Genomic DNA, 21,868 nt, shown 5'->3' on the forward strand with positions numbered 1-21,868 from the left:
TGGAAGGGGTCCCCCTTCCTGCAACAAAAAGATGGATTGCTTTATAAGAGTGATGTTTACCATTCAGCTATATATATGTTTAAAAGCTTAGATTCCTGCTCATAGCATAGAGAACACTGAAAATCTGAAAGTGAAAAGTGAAAGTTTAAAACTTAGAAAAGTACAGATAAACTAGCAAGAGAAAGTAAGTCGATTATGGAATCAATAAAAAACACAGGCTTTCACTGAAGGGGAGCCCCAAGAGCCAATAGACGAGAAACACCCGATCTTACGGCTCACTAGGGAAACGGAAGACATGTCAGCTGGGAAATGCAGTTCTCACATAATCGGCACACCTTGAACTCAATGTCGAGTCTCAGCTAGAACATGGTGAAACAAAGCCTCTCCCACTGGGCTTGTAGGAATATAAATGTTTGCACTTTTAGAGGAGGAACTGGCAATTTCTAGTAAAGCTGAGCTCTGCCTGTGTTTCAATCCTGCCATTCTACTTACAGAATTAAAATCTATTTAAAAGACCTGAACACGTGTACAGGTGAGCATATTAGTATAATCATTCTAGCCTTATTTGGGAAAGCAAAAACAAATGAAAAAATAAATGTTTATCAGTATATACAAGGAACACCTTACTATGGTGCTTTTATACAGTAGAGAGAAATTTAATTAGTTCCATTCAGAATTGATAAATCTTAAAATCTAACATTGGGGTTACAAAAGGAAGGTAAATCATATTATGGTGTAAATTTTAGAAATACACAGAGGAATTGTGTTTGTTATTTATAGATAGTGAATATGTTATAAATCATAAAGAGAAGGGTGTGCATGGTTTACTCACAAGAGGACAGGTCGATGATGAGATAGACATTTTTAATCCTTTTTGTAACACTTTATATAAATTTTGTTTTTATATATTCAAAAATCTGTATATAATAGAGTATATTATTGTTCACATATACACACTTTATAGTAAATGTGTATATATAAAATCCCTAAGTAAATACAGCAAAGCAATTTTAAAATCTGGGTAGTCCGGGAGTTGGTGATGGACAGGGAGGCCTGGTGTGCTGTGATTCATGGGGTCGCAAAGAGCCGGGCATGACTGAGCGACTGAACTGAACTGAGTGAGTACATTGCTTCATTGTTCTCTGTACTTTTATCATGTTTGAAATCTTTCATAATTGAAAAAATATATATGAAAGACTTCTTTTGAAAGTAAATCACTTGCTTCTGGTTCTATCAAGAACTGAGTAAGCATACGGCATGTTTTAGTTCAGCATATATATGTAATAAAGGGCAGAGCTTCTTTTCTCCCAGCTCTGAGGAAGCAGTTAGAAACCAAACTGAGTAATAATATGTTCTTATCATCTTAAGTTGCTTCTAAAATACTGAAAGCCAAATATCTTTAAAAATGGCCAGGTCTAAAATAATATTTACCTTTTCTTTCATATGTGTAAGATTTAATTTGGATTTACCCCTCTACTAAATCGGTGGTCCTGGGTTTATGAAGTAAAGATTATGAATTTATGCTTTGTGTATATTAGAAGAAATGTAAGCATTCTAGGGAAACAAATGTGGGCCTATAAATCCCTGCTATTTACAGAAAGAATACTATTCATTAGTAACTCAGTGGTCAGTACACTAATACCAATTTTTTTGAAAGACAATATCCTTAATGCTTAGAATGGTAAATAGCACTTAGTAATCAATTAGTTATTAGTTTTTTATCAAGTAAGTGAGAGAATGAGTGAGTGGAAACATTATCACCTTCAGAATGATCTTAATGAAGGTATTGATCTCTATGAAGTTAATGAGGTTATCTAACTTACCCAAATTCACACCATAAATCATTGCTTCTTTCACAGTGTCCCTTGAGCCACCCTCCAAGAGAGGAATAAGGATCCCCCTCCTACAGAACAGGGTTCCTGTGGATATATTAGCAGTAAAATCTCCAATCGGGCTGTTTTTATAGCAGGTAGACATACTGTGACCTCCGGAAGTGGGTTCTCCTGCCTCTTTCCTACAAATTATCGGTGGGAGAATCAGAAGATTTCCTCTTTGGAGAGAAAGTCTGCCCTCATCTCTGTATTCTGTTCTTTTTCTCAGTTAAGAGAAAACTAAACTCAAAATTCAATCGCTTCTATCTTCCATCATTTCATAGAAATATATCTCCCTGAGGACCTCTGTGTATGCACATAGTGGGTAATTGAGGCTGTATGATAATGGACCAATAACTTCTCTTTCTCTCATATGTGAAATTATCCTGCTAAACGTCATTCAGTTTGTTAATGCAAGTTTCAGGCCTGTGTATTTTAGTAGTAATCTTCCTATTCTCAAGCCTTTAAACAGAAAATTTTATATTTACCTTGGTCAAGAAGCAATGTAGTTCAGTCTGTAAAGAATCCGTCTGCCAATGCAGGAGACCAGGGTTTGATTCCTGGGTCGGGAAAATCCCCTGAAGAAGGAAAAATCTACCCACTCCTGTCTTCTTGCCTGGAGAATCCTATGGACAGAGGAGCCTGGCAGGCTACAATCTATGGGTCACAAGAGTCAAACACGACTGAGCGACTCAGCACACACACATATGTATACCTGGTCTAGTGAGGACCAGCCCAAGTGACACGGAAGGGTGAGATAAAGGCTGCTCACCTGCTGGGGGAGAGAGGAGAATGTGATCACGGGTGGGGGAAAGGGGGCTGAAGATGGAAGCTGCGCAAATTGTTACACTTCTCCAAGTAGGCCCTTGCTGGGCCTTTGGTTGGAGGCCTCTCACCTATGACCAAGAAGGACAGGTGGATGGCTTTGGTTCTGGGGTCTCTAGACTGCGGCTTCATGACCGTGGGTCTCGAGAGTCTAGCAAGGGGATAACACATGCTTACAAGCGACTGTGATATGAGGTGTGATATGGCAGGATACAGAATGTCCCTGTGGGGAAAGGAAGAAAATGATTAGATTTCCTTTCAGGAGAGAATGTGTGGGTCGCAGGTACCAAAAGACTTGGAGATTAAGGTGAAATTTCTCATGACTGCTAACAGTTTGGCAGCATTTTTGATGGAAGGAGAAGAAATGGGATAAAAAATGCACTTATCTCAATCAAAAGAGGCAATTAAATATATATGGCCTGCATCAAAAAATGAGTGCCATGAACAAACTGAGGATTATTGACTGTGGATAAAGAAATACTTTCTCTTATTGTGGAAATCCTGGATAATCACATCTAAAGCATATTTTTTCTGTAAATGTGATCTCTCCAAGCCAACACATATGTTCCCCAGAACTGAAAAACGTGTACCACTTGACCCATTATAAATTTCTCCACTTCATTTTAAGTAATTTGATTAATAATTTTGCTATATTTGTAAAAAAATTCCTGTATGAATAATTCAGCAATGCAATTTTCTTAATGCACTGAGAAAGGGAAAAGCTCAGGTTGGACTATCAATAGTTAAAAGATACTTTTGTCTCTTAATGCACTGTGAGAGGGAGAAGCAGCATGTAGTAGAAGCTATTAAATGGTTTTAAAAAATAGTTTTGGTAAAAACAAAGTGAGGGAAGTGGACCTTGCCGAGCTAACTGCTTGAATTCCATCCTGCACAGGCTTCCCACATCTGATTGCAAGTCCAAGAGTGCCATCTACTTCCCATTTTCTGTACAAAATTCCAGCATTTGGAAAACAACACAGAATGATCAAACTCTGACCTCAGATTTATGATTTACATCTGCAAAATAAAATGGGTATAGCAAGAAAAATTTAGTCATATAATCTTTCATATAAAATACATAATTCTCAATGTTTTCTATTTCTAAATCAGCAATACCTTTTGCTCTTTTAAGAAGATAGGTGTCTGGTACAGGTTGCTGGAAAAAAATCTTACATATTATGACAGTTTTAAAGCCATATCTGAATTTTAAGTAATTTTTTCTTTTCTTTTTTTGTTTTTAATGTGATCTCTAAAGGTTGTCGCTGCTTGGAATTAGATTTCCGGAAAACTTGCTCCTGTACTATGTTTATCTTTGAGATCAAATAACTCTTCAGTTGCCAGCTGTTAATTGTCATTAGTCATCTTTACTTGATAGCTTCATATGTTTAGAAATAGCACCCTTTTCTAGATGATTTCTCTTAATAAAAGTAACATAGCAATTTCTTTTGATGGACTCCACTTTTGTTAATCAGTGTTCTTATTCAGTCTGATGGTTAAGGGTACTGACGTGTGAGGAAGCGGTTTGTTGAGCAGGGCTGACTCAGTTACCTCTGAGCTTGGTACATGGTCACTGCGGCCTAATTAATATGAATCAACAGTTTTCATTAGATGGAGAATTTTATTTTGTCATTAAAGGTATTATTTCACAGGTAAACATTTTGAGTCCCGACGAAGAAGTTCAGGACTGTAAATGTTTTTAAGGAAAAAACAATAATTGATTTCTTCCAGATCATAATTAGCTACTTAATAAATAACACTGCGAGGAGGGCACAGCAACCCACGCCAATCTTCCCTGGAGAATTCCCATGGACAGAGGAGCCTGGTGGGCAACAGTCCAAAGTGAAGTCACTTGGTCGTATCCAACTCTGCGACCCCATGGACTGTAGCCTACCAGGCTTCTCCGTCCATGGGATTTCCCAGGCAAGAGTACTGGAGTGGGGTGCCATTTCCTTCTGGGTCACAAAGAGTCAGACAGACTGAGCAACTAAGCACAGCACAGCATATACCACTGGGCTTCCCTGGTGGTTCAGCGGTGAAGAGTCTGCCTGCAGTACAGGAGGCGTGGGTTCAGTCCCTGGGTTGGCGAGATCCCCTGGAGGTGGAAATGGCAACCCACTCCAGTACTCTTGCCTGGGAAATCCTAAGGACAGAAAATCCTGGCGAGCTACAGTCCATAGGGTCACGAAAGAGTCGGACATGACTCAGTGACTAAACAACAATATACACCATCCCATCTTGGGAACCAGGGATACAGAAGTGAGTAAATTGAGAGCCTCGTTCTCATGGGGACGTTAGAGAGGGTGTTCAGACAATCAAATAGTCAACAATTGAATGAATTTTACACTTTCAGATAGTTTTGACTGCTCTGAGAAATTACAGCCGAGTGACATGAGAGTTACAGGTCAGAATGATGAGGAATGGATAATTTACAGAGGGAGCTCTCACTGACTTGTCTGAGAATATGAGGCAGTATCAATATTCAGGATTGCACCAAAACTCATATGACTAATACCACTGGTGTGAGAACGTAGAAATTATTATTCTTATTCTCATCTCTACAGGGTGAATGCAAGAAAAAAAAAAAAAAGGGAACTGACATAAGGAAAGTTCGGGATTATAGCTTGGTGCTATTTTTGCATTGGATTTGACACTTGACACAATTTGGAATTAGAATGTTTTAGCAGTCCACAGGATAGAGTCAGACACGACTGAGCGATTTCACTTTGACTTTTCACTTTCATGCATTGGAGAAGGAAATGGCAACCCACTCCAGTGATTTTGCCTGGAGAATCCCAGGGACAGGGGAGCCTGGTGGGCTGCCGTCTCTGGGGTCACACAGAGTTGGACACAACTGAAGCGACTTAGCAGCAGCAGCAGTCTTTCAATTACCTTTTTTGGGGTGTGAAACAATTCTTAATTATTATTAAGAATTAACAATTCTTAATTATTTAAATCACATGTAAGTGGCTAGTCTGAGGTCTTTGCTTTATACTGACTTTGTGTTTTAACTAAAAGTCTGATACTGTAACATACTTAAAGCTAGGTGAATTTAGATAATCGATATTAAAACATATGTGCTATTTATTTTTCTTGTTTTAGTTATCTAATATTTATGCTTTCCTTCAAAACAGTCTTTTACCCTGACTATTTTTTAAGCATAAAAAACAAACTGAAATTAATTGCTATTGACCACGCCTACTCCCTGATAAGGCTATAAGGAAGGTTCTACTGTTCATATGCAAACATTGAGCTTGATATCTGTGAAGTTTCTAAGTAAAACAATTTGCTGTTCAGTCACTATGTTCTGGACTCTTTGTGACCTCACAGACTGTAGCATGCCTGTCTCCCGTCCTTCACTATCTCCCATGGATTGCTGAAACTCGAGTTCACTGAGTCAGTGACAATATCCAACCATCTCATTCTCTGTCACCCCCTTCTCCTCCTACCCTCAATCTTTCCCAGAATCAGGGATTTTTCCAGTGAGTCATCTCTTTACATCACATGGCCAAAGTATTGGAGCTTCAGCATTAGCAACAGACCTTCTAGTGAATAATGGCTGCTTGTAAATACAATTCTGTAAGATTCATGATTTGTATTCTAAGACAGGAGAAGTCTAAATTAAGCCCCAGCATTTTTAATAGATGTTGAAATTGCAGGTTTATAAAAATCATGCCGCAGTCCTTTCATGAAACCAATAACACATTCTATATTTTTCTTGGCTGATAAGAAAATTGTTGCTAGTCTCCAAAATAACTGTAATCCATCATGTGGAAATTGGAGGTTTCAAAGGGAAGATTGATCCAGTGTTTTCACTTTTGCAAGCAGGATGAAGTTATTCGGATCCCAGAGAAACTAATACGAAGGCAGATTCTAGTTTAAGAGAATATGATGTATCATTTGACACAGAAATTTCAGAAGAGATGCTCTACCTTTGGTAGAGTAATTAAATGAGATGACCTCATGATGAAATGTATTGCTAACTTATTTATACTGTAGATGATTGCTACAAAAAATTAAGTTGAAAAACTTGCTGAGTTCTTTGCTAACATCTTGGCTTTCTGTGCCTCTGTGCTAAACAGAAATACAGAAACAGTTACAGAGGGGAAGGAAAGAATGGCTTCATTACTTTCCAGGCAAAGAGAGAACACAGTGGCCTAGTGCCCCAAGAACTGCGCCCCTCTCCCTGGTGAGTAAGGAGAGGCTATATAGTCAGGCAAGGCTATGTGATAAGGATCAAGGCACTAACAGCAACTTTGCATTCTTTCTGCTGCAAAGTTCCAAAAGGAAGAGATTGCTGACAAGATTAGAATGTGTAGAGTCATGCAAAATGCCAGGCTGGATGAGTTACAATCTGGAATCAAGATTGCTGGGAGAAATATCAACAACCTCAGATATGCAGATGATACCACTCAAATGGCAGAAAGCAAAGAGGACCTAAAAAGCCTCTTGATGAGGGTGAAAGAGGAGAGTGAAAAAGCTGGCTTAAAACTCAACATTAAAAAAAACTCCATGGTATCCAGCCCCATCACTTCACAGCAAATAGAAGGAGGGGGAGAAGGTGGAAGAGGTGACTGATCTCTGCGGCTCGGCTCTAGGATCACTGCAAATGGCGACTGCAGCCCTGGAATTAGAAGACAATTGATTCTTGACAGGAAAGCTATGACAAACTTAGACAGTGTAGTATAAAGCAAAGACCTCACTTTGCCGACAAAGATCTGTGTAGTCAAAGCTACGTTCTTTCTAGGAGTCATGTATGGATGTGAGAGCTGGACCATAAAGAAGGCAGAGTGCTGAAGAATTAATGCTTTTGAACTGAGGTGTTGGAGAAGACTCTTGACAGTCTCTTGGACTGCAAGGAGATCAAACCAGTCCATCTTAAAGGAAACCAACCCTGAATACTCACTGGAAGGACTGATGCTGAAGTTGAAGCTCCAACACTTTGGCCACCTGATTTGAACAGCTGACTCATTGGAAAAGACCCTGATGCTGGGAAAGACTGAGGCAGAGAAGGGAGCAACAGAGGATGAGATGGTTGGATGGCATCACAGATTCAATGGACATGAACTTGGGCAAACTCTGGGAGACAGTGAGGGACAGGGAAGCCTGGTGTGATGCAGTCCGTAGGGTCCCAAAGAGTTGGACATGACTTGGCAGCTGAACACACGACATAGAGTGGTGGCTCTCCTAATCTTAATGAGTCTCCCTGGCCTTTTTAATCTTGCCCCAGGTAGTTTCATCACTCGAGCTTCCTTGATTAGCAACTGATCTGCCCCTTGGAACTCAGGAAAAGTCATGGAGGCCGGAGTCTTGCCTGCAAGAAATGCAAGACATGCCGGGAAGTCCAATAAGGTACTGCTCAGCATCAAGTTGATTATAAGCCATCTAGTTGAGTTATTCAAGTTTATTCTGCCTTTTTTTTTTTTTTTTTTTACTATTCTCTCTCTCTCACTGTCTTTCTGGATACAAGTCTTCAAAAAATTAATGGAAAATAAAGCCAATTTAATTATAGTATATTAATGCCAATTATATCTTTCAACTGGAAGACATTGTACTTCCTTTCCATATGGTAAATTTTATAAAAGAACAAAGGAATAGTTCAAACAATACTTGAATGAACAGTAATTGAATTTCATGCCCCATCAGCCAAATTTAAGCATATTCCCATTGTCTCAGAGCACAAAGCATGGATTTCATTATATTCAACATAGAACAATATCCTTTAGAATGGCTGACCTTCTGAATTTTGAGAGACTGTGTGGGTGCTTATGTGTGCTCAGTTGTGTCTGACCCTATATGACCCCAAGGACTATAGCCCAGCAGGCTCCTCTGTCCATGGGATTTCCCAGGCAAGAATACTGGAGTGGATTGCTGTTTCCTTCTCCAGAGGATCTTCCCAATCCAAGGATCCTGCAACGCAGGTGGATTCTTTAGCCTCTGAGCCACCAAGGAAGCCTGCTGACCTGATCTTTGAGAGGCTAAATAAAGACAAACATTTTTTTTTAAAAAGCAAGTTTCTTTCTGACAGTTCATCTCACAATAGCTGCTGGTTAAACTAACTCCACCTAACATTCAACTTTCCCACACATGACCCTGAAACACTTTAGATAAATACCTGTACTTTTCAGCATTAGCGGTAATTTGGAGGTAAAATAGTTATGCTTTAACTCAGCTCTCTGACTGTCCACGTTGTGTGTGCGTGTGTGTGTGTTAGCGGTTGAATCACCTGTAGTCACCTTTTTCTTGGTCTTCATGGTAAGAAAATAATTGGCCCTTGGTCTTGACAGAGCAGCCTACTGGACATCTGACTGTAGAGTAGGGAGATAGCAAGTCAAGGTCAGAGTGGAGTGAAAGTTCGAAAATTGGAAATTTACTGGCTGGACCCCTGCAGAGAGCTGAAATAGTTTAACTGGCAATGCTCAAGGGAGAATACAAAGGCTCCTTCCCCTTCAGGCAAGTTTCTATAACTGAGCACTCACATGATCGGCTTCCCTGACGGCTTAGATGGTAAAGAAGCTTTCTGCGATGCAAGAGACCTGGGTTTGATCTTTGGCTCAGGAAGATCCCTTGCAGAAGGGAATGGCCATCCACTCCAGTATTCTTGCCTGGAGAATCCCATGGACAGAGGAGCCTGGCGGGCCACAGTCCATGGGGTCGCAGAGTCAGACATGACTGAGCGACTAACACAGGTATCTGGGACCAGCATCCTACATTTTCCCATCCTCCTGTCCACAGGGAGTGGCAGGAGCTGTATCACAGGCAGGACTCACAAGCCCCGGGGCTTCCCAGGTGGCGCTGGTGGTAAAGAACCCGCCTGCCAGTGCAGGAGACGTAAGAGACGTGGGTCCAATCCCTGTGTCGGGAAGACCCCCTGGAGGAGCGCATGGCACCCCACTCCAGTGTTCTTGCCTGGAGAATCCCACGGGCAGAGGAGCTTGGAGGCCTACAGTCCACCGGGCTGCAAGGAGTCGGACACCACTGAAGGGACTCAGCACACGCACACACACACGCACACGACCCAGGCGAGGACTGCCTCGGAGCTGGGTGAACGCAGACAGCTCCGATCTGCATCCTTGCTTCCCCAACTTGAGGTCAATGCACTCAACACGCTGCGGTGCATATGCATAACTGAGGCCTTCAGCCGTCTATGTTCACATCACAGTTCCGTTTGCTTGAGATGCTCTTCTACCCTTCTTTACCATTTAACTTACACATCTAGTGAAAACTACATTTCCTTCCGAAACCTCCCAACTCTCAAGCAGAGCTGGCCTTTCTCTCCCCATGCTCCCATGCTGCTTCAAGTCTGGCTCTTTTCTGTCTGTCATAGTTTGTATTTTTTAAATAAAATAGAGTTAATTTACAGTGCTGTGTTAATTTCTGCCGTACAGCAAAGTGACTCAGCGACTTACACATATGCATAACATTCTTTTCTTTTCTATTACGGTTTATCCCAGGCTATTGAATACAGTTCCCTGTGCCGTATAGTAGGATCTTGTTGTCCAGCTATTCTGTATGTAACAGTTTCCATCTACTATCTATTCTACTGTGACTATTGATTTCAAGTTATTTGATTACAGTTCAGTTTTCCAAGTCAAAGTGCCTGAGCACTTTTAGAAAAATCTAGATGTTTTTCCAGAGAAGGCAATGGCACCCCACTCCAGTACTCTTGCCTGGAAAATCCCATGGACAGAGGAGTCTGGAAGGCTGCAGTCCATGGGGTCACTAAGAGTTGGACATGACTGAGCAACTTCACTTTCACTTTTCACTTTCATGCATTGGAGAAGGAAATGGCAACCCACTCCAGTGCTCTTGCCTAGAGAATCCCAGGGATGGGAGCCTCGTGGGCCACCGTCTATGGGGTTGCACAGAGTTGGACACGACTGATGTGACTTAGCAGCAGCAGCAGCAGATGTTTTTCTCCCTTACTCCCATAATTAAGCCTTTGATCCTGGCCCATAGTAGACAGTGTTTGTTTCTTGCACTTGGTTTTTTCTTTTTTTTAAGAGCATCCACCCATTATTTAGTTTGATATTCACAATTTTGTGTGATTTTCTGAGATTTTAGCAATTATCACTAAACCAATCTCACCAATGAGAAACTTGACTTTAAAAGTTTGAGAAACTTGACTGCATCTCAAAGGTTTTGCAAACACCCGTCAGTCTCTGTAGTTTCAATCGCTCATGTATGTAAATAGCTTTGCAAAGACTTAGCATTTCCTGCTGCTTCTTTGTTGACTGGTTTTGGCTGCTGACTATCATTCTGTCCTCATTCACTCCTTTCTATTGCTGCCGCACCTTATCATATTTATTTTTGCTGTGTATTTTATTTTTATAACATGCTTTTAGCTAAGTAAATACATTTCTTTTTCTTTTATTGGAAGACACACATTGTTTTGTAAAACATTTTCTCATGGATGTCACTGACACACAGTAGCTCTTTGAATTCATGTTAAGATTGAAAGTTAGCAATTTTCTTTACCCATCATAAAGAGCCTAGTTTTATGAACATGCCTTTACTTAAGAAAAATTGATTTTTGAAGTCATGTGAGAGACTTGTTGCTATTTATTTTATCTACAGTGACATGTTAGGAGACACAAATATAAGACTGACAAAGTCACAGCAGAGGACAAGAACACAAGGTGGTGTCTGGGGTATTATTAATGGGACACCAGAGTGGCGTGTTTAAGGAATGTCACTGCTAAATCTCAATAATTTTCTTCCAAAATATTTTGTCAGGCATTCCCTAACAACAGATATCATTGTTAATATAGAAGCAGGAAAGCTAATTTTAAAATAGTTATATTTATTAGGGTTTCTTTGTTTTTATCAAGTTCACATTGTCCTTAAAAATTTATAATATGCCAAGCTCCATGCTGTGTGGAACACAGTAGGGAGATGTTGAAAATAATTTTTTTTTTTTTTACAAGCTGTATCAGTCTTGCTTAAGAAATATCCTCTAATGCAAAACTCAAACATTGACATATTATTTCATTTAATAGATATTTATTGTCTCTTAAGAAGTCCGGAAATGGATGTGAACTGAAAGACAATGAGCAGTCAGTGACTGCTTACCTGTCTAAATACCGAAATATGTTAGCATAAAATGCCAAGGAATTGCATAGGAAGGGAACCTAATTCAGTTTTGTACGCTCCGGGAAGTCATGGAAAATGAACAAGTGTAATTTATGACCAGAAGGATGAATACCAATTAGCTAAGCAAAGGGTTAGGGAGAAGGATGCAGGCCAACCGGATTACATTTTAAATGGGCCAGATCAGAGAGCATGGAATTGTGTTAAACATCTTACCCCCTGGGGGTAAGATTCCCCTTGAAAATAGCCTATGAAGGCTGCGGAAAGAGAAGTGTTAAACTTGGTGGCATAGACAGGACCAGAAAGGACTTTATATATCATACTAAGTAATTTGGGCCTTTGTACCACTGAGAGATTTTAGGTAAGATAACTTTAAAGTCATATTAATGCTTCAAACTGATGACTATAAATGCAGTGTCTGTCAAGAGTGGAAGTTAGGGAATCAAGATAGTACAGATGTAATTAAGAGAAGTATAAAAATATAGAACTCCTGAAGAAGTAAAGCCAAAAGTACTTAACTATTTCACGGGAGATGTTGGGGAGAAGGAGTGAGGGCCGACACATTTCTCATCTGGGAAAGCGAATATACAATGCTATATTCACAGGAATGGGAGAAAGGTCAGGAAGGACAGAAAATGAGTCCTGGCTTAAATATGTCATCTTAGAATATTAGTTTATGTTTCCAATGAGTTTAAAGCCTGGCAACTTGAACTAGAACTTTGAAATGATGAGCATGGTAAGTAAAATAAGAATTGAAGAGAGTCATGGCTTGAACTCTAAATAAACAAATATCAAAGAGAAACAGGAGCCCAGTAGAGCTGAAGATGGTGTGATCATCAGGAAGCGGTGGAGAGAAAAGCAACATAATATGATATTATAAAAAACAAGGTAAGGAAGCATTTGAGAAAGGAGAAAGTGGTCATCAGGATTAAAATTTAGAGACAGGAAAGGAAAAAAGTTTCAATACCTGCGAGGTAGAATGCAAATGGTAACTAATTGAATAATTGCTAAAAGTGGAGGAAACACAGGTAAAATGGCCCACAAGTGAGGAAGCCTGATGCTCAAGAGGAAGAAAAAAACTGTATGATAACAGTGAATCATACGGGTTCACAAATAGAGGAAGTTTTGAAGTTGGAAAAGTTTTGACTTTCTATAAGGACGAATGAAATCTGTATTAGTTCATTAGGGCATCCATAACAAATTGCCATAGGTTGAGTAGCTTAAACAACAGGAACTTATTTTCTCTCAGTTCTAGAGGCTGCTGCTGCTGCTGCTAAGTCACTCCAGTCGTGCCTGACTCTACGGCAGCCCACCAGGCTCCCCCGTCCCTGGGATTCTCCAGGCAAGAACACTGGAGTGGGTTGCCATTTCCTTCTCTAATGCATGAAAGTGAAAAGTGAAAGTGAAGTTGCTCAGTTGTGCCTGATTCTTCTTGACCCCATGGACTGCAGCCTACCAGGCTCCTCCTTCCGTGGGATTTTCCAGGCAAAAGAGTACTGGAGTGGGCTGCCATTGCCTTCTCCAATTCTAGAGGCTAGACGTCTTGAGATTAAGATGTCAGTAAGACTGGTTTCTTCTGAGTCTGCTCTGTTTTCTTGGCTTTGTAGGTGGCTGTCTTTCTCTGTCTTATTTGTTCTTTCCTCTGTGTATTTCCGTGACCTGATTTCTTTTTCCTATGACAGCACGAGGTATATTGGATTAGGATCCATCCTAATAACCCCGTTTAACTCAATCAGCTATTTAAAGACCCTATTTCCAAATGCAGTCGCATTCTAAGGTACTGGGGGGTGAGACGTCAACGTATGGGATTTGTGGGGACACGACCCCACCCCCCAAACCTTCTGTTGGAGCTTTGTTTCCTGTAAAGGGGAAGGAGTCGAAGTCAGAGGAGAGAGAAGGGAACCAAGAGGGAGTGAAGTCCCCGTGGGAGATAGGATGGAAAAAGATGCAGGTGAGGCTTGGCCATAGAGGAGGGATCTTTACGGTAACAGAAACTGAAAACCAGAGAGATGCAGCTGCTCTTAGTGTACTCAGGTACTGGGGCTCGATGGCTTTTATCATCGCAGGAAGAAATATGGTAGAGGAGTTGGGCTAAAATTTTGAGGAAGATTTGCTGGCTGGGAAAGAGGCTACAAAACAATAGAGCAAGATGTTGAGAATATTGACGAGAGACTGCAGTAATGAACTGTGGGGCCTCTGCTAGCTGGGAAGGGACTAAAGACAGGAAGTCGTTAATGGGAAGGTAGTGAAGCAAGTGTTGAGAACTTGAAGCTCTCATGATTTAGTGCTGATTCACTTGAAAAATAAAATCTATGGGATTTTGCTTTCCCTAACTTTTATTATTAGCTAAATCTATCAGTGTTTTATCATCTCCAAACATCATTAAACTCTCTATATAAGAAAGCTGTTTGCTCTTTCATAGAGGTTAATACAATCACCCAGTACCTCCTTTATACCAGGTATGGCTTATTTACAGTACAAAGCATATTTGTTTACTATCTTATGATGTTTTGAAAGACAGTGCCCTTGGATTTGAGAATATAATACTTATTTTGAAGGAGTAGAACTGAGGGTTTAAATGTCCATGACTACTAATGAAAATTGTTCTTTGCAAAGGATGAGAGATTGCAGAGGGCACCTACAAGTGGAAGGCAGAAAAATAATTTTTTAAGAAATCTCTGGAACAGAAAACAATGGTGGGTGTGGGGTGGGGAATAAATCTCCCCTGCAAGAGCATCAAAGTAAATAAAATGAGAGCTAAAGAGAGTGACATAATTATGGCTGGGTTGTAAATGTCTATTTCAAGTCTGCTTCATGTAGTTTAAACTGTTTTTCAGCTCCTTACTTGTAAGTTAGTACTGTACAATTATTAAAGTCTGTTAAAATTCATACCTTTAAAACAAGAAAACTAAGCTATGAATTTATTAGGCATTTAGGTCAAGTAGTGTATTCTTTAAAATAAAATTTATTTTCCAAAAGTACAGCTAGTGCGTCATGTGATACGAAAACCCCACTGATGGTTCGTCACTTTGACCACCTCCACTGCTTGCTGACCACTGTTGCTGGTGTAATGTAAACTTACAAATGTCTCTCGTGAAATGTGAGGCTTCCTTCAATCTCCTGATTTTGCAGTTTCACTCCTGCTCCATCTGTCCCTGATTACAAAGAAATAGGTTATTTGATGATTTAGAAAATGGAATTAAATGAATTGTACATGGTTATGCTCACCCAGGGAGAAGGCAATGGCACCCCACTCCAGTACTCTTGCCTGGAAAATCCCATGGACAGAGGAGCCTGGAAGGCTGCAGTCCCTGGGGTTGCTGAGGGTCGGACATGACTGAGAGACTTCACTTTCACTTTCATGCATTAGAGAAGGAAATGGCAACCCACCCCAGTGTTCTTGCCTGGAGAATCCCAGGGATGGGGGAGCCTGGGGGGCTGCCGTCTCTGGGGTTGCACAGAGTCGGACACGACTGAGGTGGTGACTTAGCAGCAGCAGCAGCAGCAGCAGCAGTGTGCTCATCCAGTCTTTACCTCAAAGAGTTCCACTCATATTCCTCACCCTTTTTCAGATTTCTTTCTCAGCTACATTTCCTTCAGCCTTCCATGGATGCAAGGATCCTGCTGAGATGAACTTAAGTGGAACCTGAACCTCAGAGTGGAGTAAGTTTTGAGTCTCAGTGTTAATTTTAAAAGTTAGAATTTGGGTTCAAATTTAGAATTTGGATTCATCAGCTGGACTCATTCACATTTGCTTTACGGGGACCAGTATGAGCAGATGGAAAATCTGTTTTGGGATGGATGGAGAAAGCCAGGTAAAATTCAGTAAAAAGAGGATGATGTAGGGATCCTCCTCACAGCTTATTTGAAGGGAAGCAATCCAGTTCTGATCCAGTTCTGAGGCTGAAATAATATTTTTGTTCATTTGAAAAGTCTTAATTGAACATGTACTAAGTCCTAGGCATATGGTGGAGCCCGGAGATAGGGAATGAAGCCAGCACTACTGCCAACACTGAAAAGGCCACAGTCGAGTCAAAGATACGACTCGGTTTGAACTTACTGGTTGCCATGGCTCAACCAATTACACAATTGTAGTGGTTCATATTGGAGAAGGAAATGGCAGACCATTCCAGTATTCTTGCCTGGAGAATCCTATGGACAGGGGAGCCTGGTGGGCGGCTGTCCATGGGGTCACACAGAGCCAGACACGACTGAAGCAACTTAGCAGCAGCAGCAGAGGTTCATAGGTATCTTGGGAGGAGTAAGCTGTTAGTAGTACTCTAAGAAGTAGGGAATCTTCATAAATAAGATTAGAACTGACTTTGAAGTATAAATTGGCTAGGTATGAAAAAAGGAAAGTATTCCAGGCAAAGGGAATAATCCAAAGACACACAGAGAAGTGTGTAAATGCTAAAACATAGTTCACATCTGTTCTGAATAGGGAAAGTCTTTCCCCCATGATTTTTCTCCAGAAAGAAATAACTAATCTTTATGTGGCCATTTAAGATTAAAGAAGTCTTTAAGATAATTCAGTTTTGAAGAATTAAGCATAGCAGAAAAGGGAAATTGTTGGGATGCTACATAATATTGAAAAAGTATATGTTGGATGATTGAATGACATTTGTAAACAAGCATCTTCAATTGTATTGGTTTATAGTAAATTACATCAAGTATGCAGCCAGGGGGCTTCCCTGGGGGCTCAGTGGTGAAGGATCTGCCTGCCAAAGCAGGAAGCCTGGGTTCGATCCCTGGGTCAGATCCCCTGGAGTAGGAAATGGATACCCACTCCAGTATTCTTGCCTGGGAAAGTCCATGGACATAGGAGCCTGGCAGGCTGCGGTCCATGGGGTTGTAGAGAGTCAGACACGACTGAGCATGCCCACATGCACACATCTCTAGAAGTTCTCATCAGCGGAGAAGGCCTTAGTCTTCTTGCTCCTGACAACTTCCCACAACTGGTCTCCCCTCAGACTTCCAACATATTCTTTTATCTTTAGCTGAAAATGGTATTTAAGGTGGTAGCTTGGGCCATTTTGGGAGTTACAAAGGTTTTCCTGGCTAAATCTTATGTATGCAGAAGGTAAACAAGTTATTAAACTTATTATTGTTTTGACAGGGAGGCCTGGCATGGTGCGGTTCATGGGGTCACAAAGAGTCGGACACCACTGAGTGACTGAACTGAACTGAACTGAACTGAATATGTCTTTATTACAGGCGAGTCTAGCCAAGAACCTAGAGTTTTCTGGAAAGAAAAACATGTTTTCCTCCCCTACAGACACATTATAGTCAATAAATGTCCTTTTAAGAAATCAATGAACTAACATAATACTCACTTTACTGTGGTTTTTAAGCGTTGAATAAAATTTAATTAATGTTACTTTGTTCTGAATTTTCCAAATCTCCTGTAAATGTGTTATCATACCTTCATAATTTAAAAAATGAAAAGAAAAAAGAAAGAAATATAATTACAGAGAATAAATTCAGTTAGGGAACTTTTGAAATCTTGCTGGCAACTTAGAAGAAAATGGGACAAAGATATGATTTAAATTGACTCCCCAAAATGGAACCTTGGTGTCACAGATGCCTCAATTCTATGTCTATATTTTGCATTTATTCCAAGACTTAAAAACATGCATTTTATATTTCTTCTTTCATGGTAAGATATGATGTGTTCTTAAATTCTTATTCAATAATAATATAAAATATAATGATGGTATTCTTGATGCTTTATTTCCTTGGTTAAAATTTAATTTTTGGTCCTCACACTAGGTGATTCGGACTAAGCTGATAGAATTTTCTGAGGTTGTTTAATTCACTTCATTAACACAAAATAGCCATCTACTAAGTTTTCAGTTTCGAACTACATCAATATAGACAAGGGTGAGAAAGACGCAATAGTAGTTACTTCAAGAAACTGATATAATGTAGTCAATGAAACAGAACGTATAAAAGCAAATAATTACATCGCAAGATAATCAACACTCTAAGGTAAAATCCCAGAATACTGAGAAAACATTCTGTGTCAATAATGAGGAAACAGAAAACTATTTCATCTTATGCTGTTGAGAAAGAATAAGTAAGTCCTGTAAGAATAAGTAGGACTTTTCAAATAATAAAGGGAATTTGGGGAAGACATGCAAAATTGAGTTAACAGCAAAACAAATACACTTAATAATTAATTAACTCAAGTGACTGAAGTCCTCTCAGCTTGTATATATAGTTCACACTGTAGACTAAGTGAATGACAGTTAATAGATAAATAGAACTCCATCCTCATTCCTACTGCAGACTAGAAAGATGAGAGATAAATGTATTTTCCTCTGCTCTTTTCTGGTTAATCATGGCTATCTCGGACAGTTTTAAAGCTTTCTAATGTGTAAACAAGAATCAAGCTAATATCTCATTTTCAAATAGTGTTCAGTTATGCAAATCTCTGTCTTTCGTCTTTGCTTTTTATTAGTACAGTGGTATCCAGTGATTATAATGGCAGAGGATTTTTTAAAACTATTCTAATGTCGTTTATATAAGGAGAAAAATTTTTGTATCAAGCATCTTCTACAAAATGATGCATAGATAAATAATTCAGGGGATATTTATGAGTTTATTCATTTGTTTTATCCATAGAAGAAATAATGCACAAATAAATATTCATGAGCCAATTTGTGTTACTGGTTTATTTCGTGATACCCAGATGTTATTTTTTTCCTCTTTGTATTCAGTAATGATCATCTGAGGTTTAAATGCAAACACTAGGTGTAGTTGTCATACCTGTCCATCATTAAAAAATGAATAATACACCTTCATGAGGAAAAAAAATAACTTACTGCCTCCTTTTCAATAAGACAATACCATTTGAAACCCTGCTGTGTATTTCAGAACAATTTTGTATCTACACTGAAGCTTACAAACACAGCACTTGATAACTTTTTGGTCTCAGGATCTCTTTACATATAGTCCTAAAAATTAGTGAAAACCTCAACGAATTTGCTTTATGTGGGTTATATCTAATAATCTGGTTCTACTAGAAATATTCCAAATTAAATTAGTAAATTTAAAATATTTATCAGTTATTTAAAAGCAAAAATTGCAAATCTATTATATATATTGCACTTCACTAGTGGCTCAGATGGTAAAGAATCTGCATGCAATGCATTATATATTAACAGAAATAACATGTTTTTTTATAAAAAATAATTCTATTTCCCAAAACCAATCTAAAACTCATCGTAACAACTATTTGTAGCAAACTGGATACTATTAACACTTGGCTGTTTCCGGCTTCCGTGACCGGGGTCACCTGAGATTTGCCTTTGTTCCCTGAAGCTGCTGTCAGTCATTTAGCGCAGATGTCACAGATGTGGTTCAGGCCAGGTTACACTAAACTCTGTGAAATTCAGCTTGGAATTATTTGTTGCTATTAGTCCGTATTCTAAAATCATGCTTCAAAATGTAGGCTGTGAGAAAATGCGGGAGCTTCTGAGAAAAGAAACATAAAGTGCATGTGTTAACAAATAGGAAGTAGCAACATGAGATGGCCGTTCATTCCCCCGGTGAGGGGCTGACCTGGCGGCTCAGATGGCAACGAGTCTGCCTGCAATGCAGGACACCCGGCCTTAATCGCTGGGTTGGGAAGGCACCCTGAAGAAGGGGGTAAGTCAGGAATTTGCAAAGCCAAGCATCAGTATTACTTTACATCTTCATATTTAATGCTGAAGTGAAAACACACACCAACTGAACGCAATAGAAAATACTGGTAACACGATAGGCCGGATTTTAAAAATTCACTCGGTGGAAAGAAATGGGAAATGGTGTGCTGTGTTATTTAATAAAATGAAGAGATTAAAGTGGGAAGACCTGCGTTTTGGTCTGGGGTTGAATCTCTGTTCTGAAAGTTGTTAGTGATACTTTGTAGGGGGCAAACTCCTTAAGTTTTCTGGAAAATAGTTTCTATACTGTTGGTATTTTGTTAGAATTATATATCTGAATAATGGGAATGGCATTTGTTTTGCTTTGCTACAAAAAACAAAGCAAAACAAAAAAAGCTCTTTTTCTGCTTTACAGCAGAAAGCAAGCTGATAAAAGAAAGATGTCCTATAGTCTAGACACAAAAAGTACAAAGAAAAATATTGGTTCAAGTATATTGAATGATTATAATCTTTTCTCCTTACAGTGTGTAAACAGTAGGTTTGCAAGTGCGGATCGGAAAACTAAAGTGAAATGTAAGATGAAAGAATCACATAATTGTAAGGACCAGATTGTTCCAGAAAGCAAGAGCTGTTCTCTCCGTCCTTTGTATATTCAGAACATTGTGCTTCATGGTATTGTTAAAATCGTTTCTCAAAGACAAAAACAAATTCTCCCAGAAGAAATCAGTGACTAATGAAAACAAATGAAGTCAAACCTTACAAAGTAAACACACATCAATATGTCTCCTGGGTGTTATTTGTATCTTTCTATTCCACAGTCTTAATTATTTACTCTGTCTTCAAACGTATCTTTCTATTTGAACCCAGATAATCAGACATTATATGGAAAGAAAGGCTAATAAGTATTTCCAGTGAAAGCAGTGACAATTCTTCTTTGGACTTTGTAGTATGACTAAGCATCATATAGATATGAAAATAATTAAATGATTTTCTGAAGACAGAAAAAAACACTCAAATATTTTTTTCTGTCTTCAAAGTTTATGCCGTGTAAGGGATAGAATATCAACACAGGCAACGTTAAAAAAAATAATAAAACATTAAATGGCAATGACCCACACGTTATTTTTTTAACAATATATTGAAATTACAAACATCCTTCTATCATGGTCCAGATATCATTTTTTTTTCCAACTCTACTCGTTAAAAACTATAAATGTGCGCAAGGCGTGTGATCATTTTGTGTTTCCCATTACTTATCTAAAGAAAGTTCTACACTAGTATCTGTGCATGGCATAGCCTGTTAATTTTCCCTAGTATCCCTCTTCTCTTCTTTGTTTTAGAAATGGAAAACCTTCCTTCCCCCGTTCTCCTCCTCCTTACCCTATGCACAAAGTGTCACCAAAGAAGAAGTTTGTTTAGAGGGTGACTATGGTTTCTCACCTAGCCTCCCAGCAGTTCTGTATGACCAGGGTGGCTGTCTCTGACCGTGGAACTAAGATCTGGCCAATGGGATATACGTAAGTTCTAACTCACACTTTAAACAGTAGCCTAATTTCTTTCATCTTCTTCCCCCCCATTCCTTGGTCCAGAATTCAGGCACAAGGCTAATAAGCTAGCTTTGTGGATAAAAAGTAGGTAAAAGAAGCAATCTTGACTTGTGCTGCCAGTTCAGTGGTGAGTGGCCACGTGTGGCTTTTGAGTACTTGAAATGTAGCTGGTGTAGTTGAAGAGATAAATTTCAAATTTTACTTCCTTATAGTTAATTTAAATATAAAAACTCATACTCAATTTAGTTATTGGAAAGTTTTAAGTATCTTTGAAACAATTTATATATGTTCATTTATTTTTTAATTGAAAATTGCATGAAATCTAAATACAGACTAAGTATTTCAAATGAAATCTAACATCTTCATTGAGAAGCAGTTCATGCTTGAAATGATGAAACTTAAATATATTATTAAAGTTAACTCACCTGTTTTTTAAATTTTTGAATATGCTATTTTTCTGAGCATTTTTTTCTTTTACTTTTAAGTGCCATATAAAATGGATAGCACAGATGAAGGGAATGGCGGTGCCACAGGAAGACAAGAACTCAGGTCTTTGGATGAACTCATGGAGCAGAACTCTGAACACCTTCCATCCAGTTTAGATTTCTTCATAAAAGAGAAAATAAAATTATTGGTTTAAATCACTCTTATTTTTGTTTTTGTTAAGGCAGCCATACACTGTTTTAACTAATAAACTACTTCATAGATTTGTTGAGAAGGTTGAATGAATGAATGCCTCTGAAGGGCTTCGACTAGAGCCCGCCATATACTAAAGCCCGGAGCTTCCCAGATGGCTCAGTGGTAAAGAATCCGCCTACCAACGCAGGGGACGAAAGAAACGTGGGTTTGATCCCTGGGTTGGGACGATCCCCTGGAGTAGGAAAAGGCAACC

At 39.2% G+C, this 21,868-nt stretch overlaps 1 long non-coding RNA gene across 1 annotated transcript; it reads left to right on the forward strand.

Annotated features, from left to right (window-relative positions):
- Positions 1–336: 336 nt before the first annotated feature.
- On the forward strand, positions 337–21,614 carry LOC121817749 (uncharacterized). The gene is made up of 4 exons (XR_006057789.2): positions 337–532; positions 15,356–15,446; positions 16,900–20,946; positions 21,462–21,614. It is a non-coding gene; the product is annotated as an uncharacterized LOC121817749 (long non-coding RNA).
- Positions 21,615–21,868: the final 254 nt, after the last annotated feature.

Source organism: Ovis aries, chromosome 23, assembly GCF_016772045.2.
Source record: "Ovis aries strain OAR_USU_Benz2616 breed Rambouillet chromosome 23, ARS-UI_Ramb_v3.0, whole genome shotgun sequence".
Lineage (NCBI taxonomy): Eukaryota > Metazoa > Chordata > Mammalia > Artiodactyla > Bovidae > Ovis > Ovis aries.